Source organism: Silene latifolia, chromosome Y (genome assembly GCF_048544455.1).
Source record: "Silene latifolia isolate original U9 population chromosome Y, ASM4854445v1, whole genome shotgun sequence".
NCBI classification, from domain to species: domain Eukaryota; kingdom Viridiplantae; phylum Streptophyta; class Magnoliopsida; order Caryophyllales; family Caryophyllaceae; genus Silene; species Silene latifolia.
In genome coordinates this window covers 477,299,050-477,317,631 of record NC_133538.1, presented here as the reverse complement: position 1 = coordinate 477,317,631, position 18,582 = coordinate 477,299,050, and the positions used below count along the sequence as shown (strand labels likewise).

General features: G+C 43.1%; 1 non-coding gene across 1 annotated transcript; it reads left to right on the top strand.

Annotated features, from left to right (window-relative positions):
- The first annotated feature begins 1,667 nt into the window (after nt 1-1,667).
- On the top strand, nt 1,668-1,774 carry LOC141636827 (small nucleolar RNA R71). The gene has a single exon (XR_012541409.1). It is a non-coding gene; the product is annotated as a small nucleolar RNA R71 (small nucleolar RNA).
- Nucleotides 1,775-18,582: the final 16,808 nt, after the last annotated feature.

The following is an 18,582-nucleotide window of genomic DNA, read 5'->3' as shown; positions in this document are numbered from 1 at the left end:
AATGATAGGGATATGATCATCCTCGGGTATATCTATCACAACGAAGTCAACTGGGAAAAAGAACTTTCCTATTTGCACAGGAATATCCTCTAAGACTCCTATAGGCTGGACCGCAGAACGATCAGCCATCTGTACAGTCATATTAGTAACTGCAAACCTAGTCAATTTCAATTTGTTAGCAAGACTCAAAGGCATAACACTAATACTGGCCCCTAGGTCACACAATGCCTTCTCAATAGAAAAGGTGCCAATATTACATGGGACTGAAAAACTACCTGGATCTTCTAACTTATGTGGAGCAGTGTGAGTCAAATAGGAACATGACTCCTCAGTTAGTGCGACAGATTGCACAGTATCAAGTGACTTCTTTTTAGACAACAGTTGCTTCATAAATTTCATGTAAGCAGGCACTTGATTAACTAATTCTAAGAAAGGAACTTGCACATTTAAACTACGAATAACATTTTCAAACTTGTTAAACGATACCTGTTCCTTTGTCGGCACCAATCTCTCTGGGTACGGTGCTGTAAGAAGCAACTTAGCCCTCTCCTCTAGGTCCCTCATACCGGCATCAGTTGATTTAGACTGAAAATCCGCTACTTTGTCCTTGTTGTAGCTCGAACCTTCTTCAGACCGTCTCAGGAATGAACTATTAACCATCGTAGGGTCGTACTTTGGAACTGGAACTGACCCATCAGCATTTGGATCTTGCCTCGATAATTTCAGAGTCGTCGTACCCCGAAATAAGTAGTCCCTCAAGTTATCTGGCATTGGAGGACGAAAAGGTTCACAATTAGCAGCACCTTCAGTCGATCCACTGATGTACCTGTTGATCGTCTTTTTCTTGCTACTGTTCATTCCAGCCTTTTTCTTACTCGGTTCCGCCTCATCTTTTCCAGTAACATCTTCGACCATAGTGGGCCCATCAAGGGTAGACCCACTCCTCAAAGTAATCGCATATAGAGTCTCTTTTTGATCCGGCTGCGACGGTAAATGCCCCGGAGCTCTAGTTGCAATTTTGCTTGCCAATTGGGCAATTTGACTCTCCAACATTTTTGGAGAAGTCTCTCTAGCTAGAGACTCCTTTTGCAGCAAACCCGATAAATTGCTGCTGCTGAGGCACATAGGGAGGCTTTTGATGCTGCTGCTGCTTATGAGGGGGCACATAATTTTGCTGCTGCTGATGCTGTTGCGGACCCGGATTAAGGACATTTTGGTTAGTCCACCTCAAATTGGGGTGGACATTAGAGGGGTCGGGATAAGTACCAGTCTGCCTAAAGTGTTGATAGGCAGCACATGTTTCATTAGAACAAGTACAAAACTCCGAAACATGTCCCTCTCCGCCACATCTTTTGCATGTAAATGGACCGTCTGAAACAACTTTAACTTTATATATCCCACCTTTTTGGGATCCCTCAAAATCTAGCTTGTCAAATCTCGCAGTAAGGGCCTCTATTGCAGCTACAGCAGGAGATTCAGCTGATCTTCTCTGATTTCCTTTAGAATTCCCATGCTCAGCTTTATGGGTGGCCAGGTCATCGATGATTTTCCACCCCTTTGTCTCACCGCTATTTTCTTCAAATCTCCTATTAGCTGCAGCATCTAGGACAGCTCTCTGATCATCATAAAGACCATTATAGAACTGGTTGCACAGAAACCATTTCTCAAACCCATGGTGCGGAATAGATTGCACCATCTTCTTGAAACGGACCCATGCCTCATGAAAATCTTCATCAGGACCCTGTTTAAAGCTTGTGATCTAAGCTCTAATCGCATTGGTCTTTGATGCAGAGAAATATTTCTTATAAAATGCTAGGCCCAGCGAATTCCAATCGGTAATCCCATTGGCAGCTCGATCCAGATCTCGGCACCACTCCCTAGCAGCATCACGCAGAGAGAATATGAACATCGTCTCTTTTATCTGGTCCTGGGTCACACCTGCTGGTGGGGGTATGGAACAACAGTAGTCAATGAATATCTCCATATGTTTAGCTGCATCTTCATTCGCAGCTCCCCCAAATTGGGTTCTCTCAACCAATTTGATGTAGGACGGTTTTGCTTCGAATTTTCTTTCTGTCCCGGCTGGCAACGCGAATCCCTTATAGATATTCTCAGCTTTTGGCTCGGAGGGACTGGCTATACTTTCTTCTTCAGCAATATCTGGAGATCTAACAGTCTCAGCTGAAGAAGTTGAAATAGGAGACGAAGGTGGATCCTCCTCAAATAACTTGTTCTCGTAGTAACTAGACAGAGTAGTCAGCTCTTCCTCTGTTGGCAATACTCTAGATGATCGTCTCAACTCACGCAAAGTACTTTCGATCTCAGGATCTAACAGTCGTAATTCACCACCCTGTGACCTGTGCATAAGAGGAAACTACAAGTAGAATATGAGAAGAGTTTAAGGAACAGATGTACCTTAAACTAAGATAAAGACTAAAATAAAAACAACTAAAAAGTTAAACAATTGCCTCCCCGGCAACGGCGCCAAAATTTGATACCGTCGTGGAGTATCAAAGATAAATTTATAATCCAAACTACTACTATAGCTAGTGGCAGTCAGGGTCGAACCACAGAGAGGCGATGCAATTAATAGTTGTCTAATTTTAGTCTTAAAGTAACAGTTGTGAAGGGGGTTTGATTTGAACAGTTCTATAACTAAAGGCAATCAAATTAAAATTAAACTTAAAACAAATAAATGAGCAGTAGATGAAAACAGATGAAAACAAATATTAAAAGGATGCTAAGATGGTCAGTTCACTGTAGTTTCGACGGTAGACTGTTTTAAGCATGTTAGATGCGAAAATAAAAAGTCCTCTCGGTCCAATTTAACAGGTAGCAACCTTTCGGCCTAAGCTACGGGTCCCTAAATCTCACTAATACTAACTTTCGTTCTTGATTAATGATACTTAAAACCTAATGTAACTTACCTCTCGATCTTATTAATTTAGTCGTCTTAATTAAGCAGTCTATTTCCCTCCCCATCTTTCGATCTATCGGGTCGGTCAGTTCGTAAGCATTCAACTAGTCGGGTGCACTCGATTCGTCAAATATAGCAATTAAATTAAATAAGACGCAGCCAGTCTAACACGCGGCGGTCGATCGACCATGTAGGTCGGTTGATCGACCAGAGCCCGATAACAGGTCGCCTAAGCCGAAACCGTCTAACCTACAGATCCTCTACATCTTAACAAAAAGGATTTAGCTACTCATGATGGTGATAATAACATCAATAAAATTAAAAAATAAAGCAATCGAATTCATAATTGAATTAACTAAATAAATAACTAACATGAAACGATAATTTGGCTTTGGGAAATCTAAACTAGCAATTCTAAACTACGGAAGAATTAAAGCAAAAAATTGAACAAAGGAACAGAGAATACCGTAATGAAGAATTGAAGAGAAAAGATCAAACCCAATGCAAAAGAAAACTTTATTGACGGAAAATTAATCAAAACTAATGGAATAACCAAAATTCAACCTTTTTTGTGTGATGAACCCTAATTAATTCCCTAGAATAACCGGATGCCTGTTCTGAAACATAGGGTTCACGTTATATAGGAATATAGCGTGATTCTTTTTTCTTAAAACCTAATTACAATTGGGCTTCTAACTTCTCATCCTTTTAATTTGCGTCAGATTAAAATAGCGGTCGATCGACCACTAAGGCCGGTCGATCGACTAAGATCTTGTTGTCTGAAGCTTCGATAATCATCCTCCGTCGATCGACCCAAGGCATCACGATCGATCGCTCCTCTTTCCCGCAGACTGCTTGAATTCTAACGATCTATAGACCGCGTAGGTTAGTCTATAGACCACTGCAGCTGGTAATCCGCTTCTGAAACTCTCGCAAATCTATCTTTCAGGCCTTGACACGTGCACTAAGTTCGCTTCCCGAGTCAATTCTTCATGTCAAATCCCATGCCAAGCACTTATGGACGGATTTGCTCAATTTTCGCTGGATTCTTCACATTTCTGTAATATTACACAAAAAGACGAAAGTTGACGGAAATAGGGAAAATAGTAGCATAAACTACCTAATTGAGCTCTGAAATGAGTGTAAAAGAGGGTGTAAAACATCATATTTAGGACACGCATCCCCATCTATGCAAATCATTTGAGGTACCAAAACATTAAGACCTTCAAAGACTTAGCCGTACTAAGAACAAGGTTCGAAGATGACATCCGTAAAGGACTCTTGTCCAAAACGGTAGGTCGTGGATATTAAGGCTCAACAAGTCGTTCTTACGCCTCTACTAGGAAAACCGATGAAGTTAACCTTCTCGAGCCATCTAAGAAGAGTACGCCACCGAGGAAATTAACAAATCTAGGGGACACGTATTCTAACGCTCTAAAAAGGTTGATGAAACTGGGTAAACTTTAACCCATATGCCCTACACCCGAACCAGAAAAGAAATCCAAGTTTTGGGATGAGAATTCGTACTGCGAATACCATAGAGGCAAGGGACATGATACAGAAAAATGCTACAAACTGAAAAATGTACTTCAAGATATGATTGAAGACGGTCGCCTACCAATACCGCCTGGAGGTAAGCTTAACAACACTCAGAATCCTCTTGGAATTCTAGTGATTACAAGTGAAGAATCTACCATAGATGAAATTCAGTGGCAACCCTACGTGATCCCAACGCCACACACCATTTCTCCAGTTGAAGATGAAATTCATGCAATAGAGAATGAAGGGAACTACTCTACCATTTCTCCAACCATCACCGATTTCATTGCATGGGCAAAAAGTGTGAATAGGCACGTTATGGAACTAGAGAATGCAGTGGCAACCCTACGTGATCCCAACGCCACACCTAAAGAACGTGCACCACTAGTCTTCTCTCAAAACACTACAATGCAAGAAGTAGTAGACGTGGTTGATGAACTAATCGACCAAATTATCCAATTGGAGGCCGAAATCATAAGAATGAGGGAACTTGCTGCCATAAATGGGATATGGGCCGATGATGATGAAGATGAGTATCTCACTGAACACGACCTAGTCAAAGTCAGTGAGCAAATAGTCCAAAATTGTGAAGACCAAGATGTAGACCCCCTTACTCGTTCGGAACGCCCATACCAAAACACTTCTCAAAACGACCCCATAGCTAAAGCATCAACCAATGTGGTCACACCAAATGATAATGAAGACGGCTCACCTAACCATTTGCTAAAACAACTACAGAAGACAAAGGCTGATCTTTCAGTCTGGCAACTAGTTGCAAGCTCATTCCCACATCGCCAAGCTTTACTGAAGCCTTGGCCAAATTAAATGTGGCACATAACTCCACACCCGACGACGTGGTCAACTTGGTCTTCCAAGAATCACCAAAGCTAAGTAATCCTATTACTTTCTTGGATGAAGATTTGCCACACTTTGGTGCTAGTCATAACTTTGCTCTTTATATCACTGTCATTTACCTAAAGAAGAATGTGCCAATGACTTTGGTAGATGATGGCTCCGCAGTCAATGTCATAACCTTGAAAACGACATACAAATTGGGCATGAAAGAGTCGGATTGGACCCATACCAACCAAGGTGTTCGCGCATATGATGGTACACGACGAAAGGTAGTAGGGCTTGTTAACCTAACCATAGCCACATGGCCAATTGAGCGAAAGGTTAACTTCCAAATAGTAGACATTGAGGCATCCTTTAACATACTTCTGGGAAGACCCTGGATTCACGCTTCCAAAGCGGTAACATCCACCCTCCACCAGAAAATCAAAATCCCACTAAATGGTAAAGTGGTGACGATCACTTGGTCGCCCATCAAGGCAATAATCGGAAAGAAGTCAAGTAATCAAGTCCTTGTGGATCCAGTACATGAACTTGGGGGCTTCCATAGCATATGCGTCATAGAAAGCTAGTTGGCACCTTTGTACTTCAATCCCTACTCTAATTTAGTGGTCAACCACATACTCAAATCCGAGGGATACTTCCCGGTAATGCCTTTGAATCCTATCCGAAGGAACACCTTTGCACCCTACAAAGAGGGTAACTCAAAAAGAATACTCCTTGGACTAGGATACAAACCCACTAAAGAGGAAGTTCTAGAGATGCTCGCTCAAGTTCAAAACCGTAAGAACGTGGGAATCCATATGCGACCCTACCTCCCTACCCTAAATGGATACTTCGTTAGGGAAGGAAGTCAAGATATATTTCACGGATTTCCGGAGCCTTGGCACTATCTCGAAAGGAAGCTAGCCGGAATCGAGATCTTTCACGATTGCTACTTCATTCCTCCAGAAACGGTTCCTACCGTCAAGACTCGTCAAGCACCTTGCTTAGACGAAGAAGCTGTGAGTCTACTATTTGGAGAAGATCGATTTGTTAGAGCCGCGCAGGATGAGATCATTACCATGATACTTCAAGACGATCACTTCAACCCTACCACGTTAATCACAGAAACTAACACCAATCAGCAGAAAGGATGGAGAAAATCGATCAAGTGGACAAACAATCAAGGAAGACTCTTCAAGCTCACCACTGGAAAAGGAGAGATGTTCAAAGGAGAACCAGAAGATGATGAATTCGAATCAGAGTCAGAGTCGGAGTCAGAGTCGGAGTTTAGAGAAGCTCCTAGAGAGTCTCCTCCTGTCGTCATTCCCACTCCCCTTGTTTCTCCTAGATTAGTGTCATGTAGTAACAGTAGTTCGGGAAATGTCCCAACGGCTGACCCTTTACCGCCACTGGCTACAGATCAGATGGCTTCTTTGTTTCAACTTTTCTCAAATTTTAATATGAATAAATCAGGTAAAGCAATACCTCCCTACATAGGCAAAGAAATACTACAAGAGGGGGAATGGGGACCAGTGATAGAAAATACTGAACCCATCAACGTAGGAACTGAACTAGAACCACAAGAACTTAGGATATGGACGACCTTGAGCCCTACCGAAAGGGCCAATTTCATAGGCCTCCTGCACGAGTTCAATGACGTTTTTGCTTGGTCCTACAAAGATATGCCAGGGATCGACAGGGACATCGCAGAGCATATAATCCCAATCAAACCAGGTTTCAAACCCGTGAAACAGTAGGTTCGTCGAATGAGGACAGAATGGGCTCTCAAGATCAAACAAGAAGTCGATAAACAATTCAAAGCCGGGTTCATCAAAGTTTCCGAGTACTCAGACTGGGTAGCTAACATAGTACTTGTACCCAAAAAGGATGGGAAAATCCGTGTTTGTGTTGACTTTAGAGACTTAAACAAAGGAAGTCCTAAGGATGACTTTCCTCTACCACAAATCGACATATTGATGGATAATACAGCAGATCACGGGTTACTATCCTTCATGGATGGATACGCAGGATATAACCAGATGACATGATGCATAAAGAAGTTGAGGTATACATAGATGACATGATTGTCAAGTCCAAGGAAACAGAGGGGCATATCGCGAACCTTCGCAAGTTCTTCTTAAGGCTACGAAAGTACAACATATTGCTACACGGTTATGCCGTTTGGGTTAATCAACGCCGGACCTACATACCAACGCACCGCAACTACGCTCTTACATGACATGATGCATAAAGAAGTTGAGGTATACATAGATGACATGATTGTCAAGTCCAAGGAAACAGAGGGGCATATCGCGAACCTTCGCAAGTTCTTCTTAAGGCTACGAAAGTACAACATGAGGCTAAATCCTCAAAAATGCGCATTCGAAGTAACATCTGGCGAACTCCTAGGATACGTCGTTAGCCAATGAGGAATAGAAATAGACCCTTCTAAGATCAAAGCTCTAATCGAAATGCCGCAACCTCAAACGGAGAAAGAAGTTAGAGGATTCCTAGGCAAGGTGCAGTACATAAGTCGATTCATATCAAAACTCACCATGATCTGCGAACCTATCTTCAAGAAGTTAAAGAAAACAGATCACACCATGTGGGATGATGACTGTCAGAAGCCTTTCGACCGAATCAAGGAAATACTAGCCAAACCACCAGTGCTCATGCCACCTCAACGAGAACAACCTCTTGGTTTATATCTCACGGTAACTGAAACGGCCATAGGCGTCATGCTAGCTCAAACTGTAGGAAAAGAAGAAAGAGATATCTACTACCTTAGTAAGAAGTTCTTGGAGTACGAGTGAAAATATACTCCATTCGAGAAGACATGCCTTGCTCTTGTGTGGGCAACGATGAAGGTACGCCATTACATGCTTAGCTACTCCGTCAAAATATACTCCAAAATGGATCCCGTCAAATACCTCTTCGAGAAACCAGTTCTCAATGGACGTTTAGCAAGATGGAATTTGATGCTCTCAGAGTTCGATCTCAAGTATGTACCTTTGTAAGTTATAAAGGGGCGCGCCGTTGCCAAATTCTCCGAAGAAAATCCCATTAATTATACACAAACGATAGACATCTGGTCGTTTCCAAATGAGGATATACTCCAAACGGATGTAGACTCCTGGGACCTCTATTTTGATGGTGTATCGAACTTAAGAGGATTTGGAATAGGAGTGTTGCTCATTTCTCCTAAAGGCGAGCATACACCAATCTCTGTCAAACTCGACTTCGAGGTGACAAATAACGCTGCAGAATACGAGGCTTGTCTTATAGGATTGCAAGCAGCAGTAGGTTTAGGCATCAAGAATCTTCGAGTGCTTGGGGATTCATCTTTGATCATCAACCAAATTACGGGATCTTGGAAAATCCGAAGTGAAAGCTTAGCACCTTATCAAGCCAGAATAGACCAAGTTGCCCAATTCTTCGATTAAGTAACCTACCTACACCTACCTCGAGAGGAGAATCAATTTGCAGATGCTCTTGAAAAACTCGCATCTTTGATTAATATGCCGGATAGCATGGTAGAAATGCCTTTATGCATCGAATGACGGTCAGAGCCAGCTTATGTGCACCAAATCACCGATAAGGAGGAAATCACAGAGGAACCTTGGTTCCAAGCGATCCTAAAACATCAAACTCAATGGCACCTATCCACCAGAAATGGACAAAAGGGGACAACGCACTATCCGCTTACTAGCTTCCCAATACCTTCTCATGCAAGGAGAATTATACAAAAGAACACCTCTTGGTGTAATCCCACGCTGTCTTGATCATTCACAGGCACGGAAAGTGATTGAAGAAGTCCATGATGGAGAATATGGCCCTCACATGAGTGGAACCATGATGGCAAAGAAAATCACATGTTTGGGGTATTATTGGACCACGATGGAATCCGATTGCATCAAATATGTAAGACATTGCCATAATTGCCAAATCTTTGGAAATGTACAACATGTCCCTCCTTCATTGCTTTACACCATGACATCTCGCTGGCCATTTTCTGCTTGGGGAATTGACATCATCGGCAAGATCACTCCAGGAAACAGAGGTCACAACTGTTTCATCCTAGTAGCAATCGATTACTTCACCAAGTGGGTAGAAGCGGCTTCCTACACCAGTCTTACAGCCAAGAACATGGCAGAGTTCATACAAACCAACATTATCTGTCGATATAGTTGCCCACATGAGATCATCAGTGACAATGGATCACATTTCCAAGCTGAGACTGAACAATTGCTAGCCAAGTACAAAATTAAGCATCACCACTCCTCGCTATATAGACCACAAACCAATGGCGCGGTAGAGGCGGCAAACAAAAACGTTGGCACAATTTTCAAGAAAATGATTGACAACTATAGAGATTGGCCAAGCAAGATAACCTTTGCTTTATGGGGATACCATACATCTGTTAGGACGCCCACTGGGGCCACCCCTTTCTATTTGACCTGCGGCATGGAAGTTGTACAACCAGTCGAGCTAGAAGTACCATCCTTGCATATTTTACTCGAAAGTCAAATTCTAGAAGCCGAGTGGAAGAGGGATAGATATGAAGAAATCATCCTCCTGGATGAACGAAGGTTACGTGCATTACATAATGTGCAAACATACCAAGCACGTATCAAACGAGCCTTCAACAAAAGGGTTAAGCCAAGGAATATAAAAGAAGGATACTTGGTCCTCAAATCAAGTAGAGCTCTTTTACCTGTCAATCCACGAGGAAAATTCAAACCCAATTGGGCCGGGCCATTTCTAGCCTAGTCCATACTTCCAGGGGGTGTGGTTAGAATCACAGACCTAGATGGGAACGAATTTGCCAACCCGACAAACCTCGACCAACTAAAACGTTACTATGCCTAGAATAGGAGGAAAAAAAAACTTGCCTCGCGTAACCTCACGTGTCGCTATTGTGCACGAAATAAACGGCCCTTGGCCAAGCTGAATTAAGGTAATATCATCTTGCTCTTGCATTTTGACAATTTGACATCCTTATATCATCAAATAAACTGAAATGCATTTTAGGAGTTAGTAAAGCTCATGCTTATTTTCTAAGTTCATTACAAGCTCCTGCTTAGAACAATAATTCTTTTACATTTACTTGAACTACGCGCAAGGGTTTGATTTCATTTTTTTAAATGAATACGTAGGCAATCCTTCACAGGATACAGCCCATTGATTATTTTAAATGTAAATAGAAGGACATTTGAGAATGCATTTGGAATTCGACAAGAATAATCATAGAAAATCATAACGGTTTCATAACCAATCAACCTCATTTATTTTCATTTCTTTTAATAATAATACGCTACATAATAAAGGATTTAAAAATAAAAATAGGCTAGGATTCTAAAAACCCCCACCTTCTTATTACAATAATAATAATAAATAATAATAAAGACTTAGGCAATTCTTCCATTTTCCCTTTGCCTTTGTCATTTTTATCATATTTCTTGTCCCGACCTCGAGCCCGACGCTCTTGCGCCACTCCCGACCTAATCACCAATGGTCTCTATCGTGGTCTAGCCTTGGCATTCTTGTCAAACACCATCTCGACGGCAGGATAAGTCTTCGGTTTCTTCGAAGGATGAACAACTCGAAACCCGGCTTCTTCCTCTCCCTCGGTCAGATGCTTCACTTTCTCTTTTTCTACCTCACGAACCTTGTAGTCAACAGGTTCGCGTTTCCTCAGTCTCTCGCGCTCCTCTGGAGTAGTAGCTTTCCTCCACCGCAGATAGGAATCCGACACCCATAGAGCACTAACAAAAGAATTCAAGAACCATATATTCCTTTGAGCCCATTTGATGGCCCATTCTCTTCGACTCTCAGTAGTAAGCGCCACGGCAGTCTGCGGGACAGTGTCAAGCTTTGGAATCATCTGCTTCAATCCAACCTGCCTCATCAACCTCTCCGGAAAGATGCATATCATAAACTCCAAGCCAGGGATGCACACGGACTGGGTAGGATCCAAGGATGATACTCCAGTGACAGATTTAATATGCCACCATGGTACGATCCATCTAATCAAGGGGCCATCTTCACTCTTCAATTTGTTTTCCCAGTAGTTGCAGACTCGAGTGAAGTTCACCCTGTAGAGCCTGGTCCTCATTGCAATTGAGCGAGCATGATAAGCAGGAACATTAACTGGGAGCTCGATCAATCAAAGACGCTCCATAAGCCAAATCTACCAAAAGCAGGAATTAGACACACAAAAAAAAAATGAACAAAAAAAAAATACAAAAAAAAAAAGAAAAAATTCTTTTACCTGCAAAATAATGGGACTCACCAGATAAGGAAGGTCTCGATTGGCTTTCCAGTTATCTAACCCCAACAGGATCTATCCTAAACAGAGGCAAGCTGGGCTCCTGCGCAGCTCCATTTGCTCAATCAGGCTCAAATAACGAGGGTCGCCTCTCAAATCCTCATCAACATGCCCTTGAAGGACATATACATGTAGTACGCAAAACTCGAATGCCCTTCGCCTCGCAACATAAGAGATAGTGGGATCTGCCCTATTGATGAATCGATCGATGAAATCAAACATTCGCACTCCTTTAGAGGTCACAAGACGGTGCACATCAGCTCTTGCCAACCCAAGCAAGTCCCTAAACTTGTTCTTATACCCTTAAGAAGTGGAGGGAATAGCAGGCAAATGTTCCGGGTCCCAACCACCAATCGCAGCAATTTCTTCGGGAAATGGGCAAATATCGCCTCCGGGGAAGGCAAATACGTGATAATTCGGGTCCCAGTAATCAAGACAAGCATCTAGGACCGGTAGGACCACCTTGATCAACTTCAAACTCAAAAGTGATCCAAAGTTATAGGCACCCATGTCGTGTTTCTCCACATTAGAGAACTCATTTGTCCATTCTTTTAGACGAATTTCGAGAGTATTCATGATGTATGCTTATTTTGAGACCTTTATGTAATAAGAAGAAAGAAAGACGGAAGAATTATGTGAATAAAACCTCCCTCGACGTTTCTATTTATACTAAAAGTTGTTTCCTAAAATCCGTCAGGACGGATACACTGGGGAACAGCCGCAGCACTTGCTGCGCCTCTTGAACAGGATGCACCTCTTGCTGCGCCTTTTCCTTAGCCTTTTTTCTGTGATTTTTTGCGTTGGATCTTTCCTAATTCCTCAAATAATAATTTCCTATTCATACGGGTTATTATTTTGGTAAAATCGTCAAATTGCCATGTTTCGTGTTTCCTAATTCCACGGGCACGCATTTCGAGGCGATATCGACATTTTCGTCATCTTAGCACACTTATACATTTCTTTTTATATTTCTCTTTTGGGGAATCATTTCACCAATTTAATTCATTCATTTTCAAAATTATACATTTTTTAAAAAAAAAAATTCTTTCTGGGGAATCATTTCACTACCGTTCCACATTACATTTCAAACTTATTGGTTTCTCTTTTTTTTTCTTTTTTTAGGGGGTAACCCTCCCTACCGTTCGGTCATTTCCGGCAAATTTTTTGCTTTTTTTGCATTTCTGAGTCGTTGTTTTGCGCTAATTTAGGCCATTTGTACAAATGTATGTTATTTGTGATTTTTGTGTAAATTTTGGCAGCATGACGGCATAAACCGTCATCTACCAAACCTGTTCAAAGCTAACCTGCTGATACAAACACAGCAACCCAGCAGCAAAGGCACTCAGGCCATCATATATACAATAAAGAGGGGATATGTACACCAAACCGGGGCTCGAGCCCCAAAACAAAGTCCGAAAGTTAAAAATGTGGGTCCTAAAAATGTACAAAATGTGCAAAATACAGCCCAAAAAAAAAAACAAAAAACAACTAACAAGCTACTGCTAGTCGCCGTCTAGCTCAGCAACTCTCGCCTCAAAAGCAGCAACCTCGGTGTCGCGGACCTCGAGCTCCCACAGCAGGCGAGTTGTCTCGTCCCGGGACTGGGCCAGCTCTCGCTCCAGGTCACGCTCCCTCGGCAAGCAACAAGAGTTGGCTTATGTCAATCATTTCAAACATAAGAAAAGTTAGTAAAATTCGAAAATGAAGTAAATAGAGGGTTCATACCTGACGTCCTCGGCCGCCAGCAAGTGCCTCGACGGCAGTAGCCCACAGCCGGTTGGCTACCCTCCATAAAGCCACGAACCGGGATGGCGCAACCTATATTTCAAAAAAAGAGATTCTTAACGATTGGACAAACTCAAGCAAATGTGTTCTTACACAAAATTATACAAGTTAGGAGACTCACCCTCCGAATCAGATGCTGCCACTCGTCCAAGCCAGCATCTCTCACTGCCGCGTCAAAGTCGCGAAGCTCGGATATTGTCGTCATCCCCTTCGCGTCAGTGTACTCAAGGGTCTCGGGGTACTCTGGGGGCTCGATGCCCGCCGCCTCGACCTCCTGCAAAGTCAAGTGATTTCCATTAACCGATGATCATTCATCGTGTTCTCAAAATAATCAAAAATAAAGAGTAAAACACTTACCACGACCAGCCAGTACGCCAACCTCCCATAGAGGAACGCCGAGTAATCCTCGCCAGGAAGAAGGAGGGCGTCACCATCGACGCCAGCCAGGTCAGCCTCCCTCCAGCCTCAGAAGGCTCCTTAAACATCGTCCGAGGAGGATCGATGGGAACCGTCAAGACATCTCGAGAGCACTGACGAGCCAAACGCTCGCCCAAGTACCACACAAGACCCATCGACGTCCTCAGTAGCAACCGGCTCGAGCTCCTAGGTCGAAGGACCTCAGCCACAAAGGGAGGAGCATCAGCGTAGTCCACCCATAAGCAAACGAAGGGTCATCCTTATCATCAGTTCTAAAAATAAAGAAGAAAGACAAACAATGCAAGGTGAAGTACTCACGCCGTCCGTCTGAAGAGCGTTCACCTCCCGTTGATAGACTTCGTGGAAGGAGCGTCGGCTCCTCGTACGGCACATCACCCAATCCCTCACTACGGGATAGGCCTTCTCCACCGGCTCCGTCCTCTTGGGCGCGAGGCCCGGAAAGTAGAAGTACACCCACGCATGTAAAACAAGATAATCAACAACGATATTTCATGATTCGATAAGAAAAGGAAATGATCTTTCCTGAAATGAAATGAAGGTTCATACCTCCAACACAACCCAGGGCCGACAGCAGTAGGAGAAGTCCCCTTCTCCATCAACTCCGGACGAACGATGGCCCTCATAAAGCGAATGAGGACCGCAAAACCAGCAGTGACCCAGTCCCAACGGCCTAGGTCGCTCAGGACAGAAAGAAAGGGAATGAGCTTCGTCGAAAGCCTATCTCCCTTGTCTCCGAGGTAGATCGAAGACAGAAACCACTAGAGCCACAAACGGACTCTCTGCTCTGCAGTACAGGGAGGAGGAGCCGTCTCCCTCTTCTCGATCACCATTGACGTCGGGGTCTTCCCCGCAAAATAGTCCCTGACGTAAGAACTAGGCACCAATCCAGGCACCACAGCAGCCTTCGACATTAGGTTCCAGCCGATCAACCTCCTAGCCTCAGCCGAGTCAACCCTCATGCCTATCTCCGGCCACTCCACCACCTCAGTCCCACACGGCAAACCAGAAATCATGCCGTAATCCTCCAAAGTGACCCCCACTTCACCAAAAGGCATGTGAAATTTGGAAGTGTCCCAAAACCGGTCCAAGAAAGCTCGGACGAGACAGAGGTTAGCCCGAAGCTTCCTCCTCGTTATATCCCTCCAAGCCTGCACCAAAGCACCGAACGCTCCCCGCTCGAAGATGGCTCACTCCTCCGCTGACAGCCTGTCGTAGCACCCCATCGCCGTCGTGCAGCCCTTGAACGATCTGATGTTCCCGGCCTCCTATTTGGATTCAAAACAAAAGCTATATTTAGCTCGAATGAAGAAGAAAAGGAATGACAGAAGGAATGAAAGAGGATGAATGAAGAGTGATGAATTCGATTGACCAAGCTCTTCACCATCCTGTAGGACAGGTGACCCTCTGCAGCCCAAAGAAGGTTCCTACTTTCCTAAGTCTCAGCCCACGCAAATGCTCCCCTCAGCTGACGACCACCTCTTCCAACGTTGGCCCATCTCGGGGCCTCCTCCTCCTCAACAACCTCCTCCTCAAGGACCTCGTCCTCAGCAGCCGTCACCGCGGTAGTAAAAGCCTGCTCTAACGCCTCCTCAAGCAAACGAGAAGGGTCAATGGAAGTGTCCACGTCCATGGGAGCTCTCCCTGATGTAGACGCCTCATCACCTACAAAATTAAAGTGAATTTTGGCCGCGTCAAGTGACGACAACCCTTAATTAGGGGATTTTCGAGTTTTCGGAGCTCCGAAGTCCCTCTTTTCTCGCCATCCTTGACAATTTTTCCACAAACCCGTCCGTTCATGTGGAAAATTTGGGTCAAGTCAAGCCTAAGTTGAAGCCTAGTCATGGGTTCGAGTCGGAATTTCGACAGCATTTCGTTATAACGACGATTATGCCCTAGAAAAGTATCATGAAAAGCCGTCACAAATCAAAATTCCGAGATGATAGGAAGTTTACCCATCATGCAAGGATTCCAAATATCAATTTTCGTCACAAAAGGGCAATCCTATGGCTGTTTTCGAAGCGATTTACGATTTAGCTGTGAAACCGTCTCAATTTCACCCAAATGCTCAAAACCCAACGAAATTTCGAAACAAATACATGGTTATGATCCCTATACTACCAATTAGCCATTTACAAGGTCAATTTTACAAGGCAAATTCATTTGGGCGAAGCCCCAAATTTTTGACATAATTAGGGTTGAAACCCTGATTTTGTCGGTCTAATTCAATCAAATACAGAAGATTAATGCAAGATTAATACACATACCTCTATTAGTCATGGCAAATGCGGGTTTTTTAATCAAATTTTGATGAAAGTTGGTTTGAATTTGAGAGAGAAATTAGAGAATTATGTTTCGAAATTATGAAACATAAACCACTGTTTCATCGGGTTTTTACCCAGAAATGCCGCACTCAGGAAAAGACACATCAGGTGCTGCGCCTATTCCATGGGACGTAGCTCTTGCTGCGTCTCTTCCTCAGTTTCCATCCATACGAATTTTCGAAGATTCGTTATAAGTTCGTTATTTTGTGGGCCCATCTTTGGTGCGCCTCTTCCTCGATGTCATGTCGCGTATTTGGTCCGTTTGACATTTATTCTTCGCCCGGACCCGTATTTCCAAGTCAACAGCAAACTGTTGCCATGTTTTTTTTGCCAAGAACTTGCTTGTCACAACGAGCGGTTCTTCTTTGACAGGTGTTTCGACACGCCTTTATTATGTTCCCCCAGCGAGAGTACACAGATAGACATTCCCTCTTGAGACATGGAGATCAGTTCCCGATTATGTTCCCCCAGCGAGAGTACGCAGATAGAAATTCCCTCTCGAGACATGGAGATCAACATCGACCCCAATCTCTTCCGAAGTTTGTTTGAAGCCGACCCAAACAGATTTCTCCCAGCAGTTCCTGACTATGTCCTGCTGCCTCCTCCCAATATCGCGTTTTGTTTCCCCTGGAGTTTCAAGGAATTTCAGGTATGGTCTCTTCTTATGGCTGGCAAGCCTCCTCACATAGTCTAATGGACTTTAAACGACCCACCCCGATAGTCGATAGACTCTAAAACGTTCCCGACGACAAGTCCTTGGCTTAGACCCCTTGAGCCGTCTCGCGTCGCCATAGTCGTCAGGTTGTAATCTTCGATTAACTTGATGGATATACTTTGACTTTCGCCTTGTCCAAGCCTCAGTCAAAGTGGGGGCTCTATAGATACCTCATTTATGCACCTCGCTCAAACCACCCGGTGATGATTGGGCCGCATGTTTGGTATACGGAACGATTTGGGCCAGTTTGTAAGTTTATCGTTAAGTGGTCGTTCAAACACTTGTGTCTACCTCTCAATTGTCATCTACGTGCCGATACCGGCGTTTTTACAGTATTTAGAGTACATTTGGAGTCCGGGTCAAAAAACCGTCTTCATTTTCTAAAACCGAGTCAGAATGTTCTGGAATGTTCCGGATATTTCTATTCCATATTTTCCAATCTTTTAATCTATGTTAAAATATCTCCCGTAATATTCACACAAAATATTAAGGAAACGAGATTACTCCGTTATTCCATAATAGAAACGCGGAAATCTTTCTTCCGCAGGAGGAACCCACCGACGAAAGGACGCCGCAGGTGCTGCGCCTCTTCCAAGGTTTATCCGAAAACCCTATTTCCTCCGTGTGATTAGTATAAATAGAGACCTTCGGTCTCACATATTACTCACGCGAGTGTCCACCCTTCTCTTCTCCCTTTGCATTCTAGACCACGTTCTTACTTTTTGGCGTCTACGTGCTTGAACTTCCGACCACGTAAGCTCGGATGTTTCTGAGTACCAGCCTCGTTTTATATGACCGACCAATTTTACCAACTCCACATCAATCAACTTTAATCAGCTTTGTTCGTTTTCCTCCTAGAGGGCACTTTCGTCGTACATTCGAGTCGAGCATCACTAAACGTTAACTTAGTTCATCTCGTTTCGTCAAACATGTAAGTCTGAGGGTGTAAATCCTTCTTTTATTTTTTGTTCTTTATTTATTGTAATCATTACTGTAAGATTTATGTCGAAAGTATTCTTAAAACCGATTTGTAAAACCTTGTTTAAAAACCCTTTTACGGATTATCAAAAGACAACCGTCGAGAAAGGACGCAGCAACTGCTGCGCCTCTTCGTGAGGCTGTCGTAGTTCCTGCCTCCTTTTTTCTTCCTTCGTCTTTGGTTAATCCGTTTGTTTTGCTTTTGCTTTCAACTATTCATTGTTTCATTAGCATAACGATTTGAATATGATAATTTTGACCTGTAAAAATCATTAATTATTTCATCTTTTAAATCCCGACTTAAATCCCTTATAATCCATATTTGCGGGTTTTCGTCATTAAAGTCAATTTGGGTTTTAGAGATTCGATTTACTCATATTGAATCTCTGGAATTCATCATTTGATATTTGTACATCTGTTGTTTATCGTCATCAACATTAGTTCTCCATTGCTTAACTTAATTAATTTGATTAGTTTCTTAATCCGTAATTAACCTTTTAATCTTGTATATAATTCGTTCCAATTAGTTTCATTCATGTTTTATCGTTTTTATGACCTCATTCACATGTAAATAATATGTTAACCACTTCCATCCGAGTCAAATACCATTAATCAAGCATTAAATTCACCAATGAATATTAACGAGTTGCGGTTCCGCTTCACGACGAGAACTCAACCAGAAACAGACGCGACTCTTTCTTTCGCGCGCTCTTCCAAGGGATGC